At 47.1% G+C, this 522-nt stretch overlaps 1 non-coding gene across 1 annotated transcript; it reads left to right on the plus strand.

The window, feature by feature from the left end:
- The first annotated feature begins 61 nt into the window (after positions 1 to 61).
- trnap-agg (transfer RNA proline (anticodon AGG)) lies at positions 62 to 133 on the plus strand. Its single transcript has one exon. It is a non-coding gene; the product is annotated as a tRNA-Pro (tRNA).
- The last annotated feature ends 389 nt before the right edge of the window (positions 134 to 522 follow it).

The raw sequence follows: 522 nt of genomic DNA on the forward strand, positions 1-522 counted from the left end.
GTGAAGACACAGCAGATCAGAGTTTCTCAAAAATCTAAACAGCAGACACATGGCACCCTGTGGCTCGTTGGTCTAGGGGTATGATTCGCGCTTAGGGTGCGAGAGGTCCCGGGTTCAAATCCCGGACGAGCTCTCTGGCTTTCAAGCCGCTTTTCACAAGTAGTATCCATAGATCTCTTGTTATTTGGGCCAGTCGCACACCTCCATCAAATAAGGCTAGCAATGTGCCTGCCGCTTTCAATGTCCACATCTCACCCTAATTCTTAGTTCCTCATCTGCAATTGACACTTTGTTGGCCGCTTAGCTTGCTGGGTTATAGTGTTTGCACTGAGCTGCAGTGTAGATGTCTGCAGTTGATCCGAGCCTCAAATCCTTTTAAAAATAAATTTCAACATTTTATTGGGAAGGCAGACCAAGCCAGTGAAGACACAGCAGATCAGAGTTTCTCAAAAATCTAAACTGCAGGTGAATATGGCCCCCTGTGTCTCGTTGGTCTAGGGGTATGATTCTCGCTTAGGGTGC

This window comes from Sinocyclocheilus rhinocerous, unplaced genomic scaffold (genome assembly GCF_001515625.1).
Source record: "Sinocyclocheilus rhinocerous isolate Xijiao unplaced genomic scaffold, SAMN03320098_v1.1 scaffold47748, whole genome shotgun sequence".
NCBI lineage: Eukaryota > Metazoa > Chordata > Actinopteri > Cypriniformes > Cyprinidae > Sinocyclocheilus > Sinocyclocheilus rhinocerous.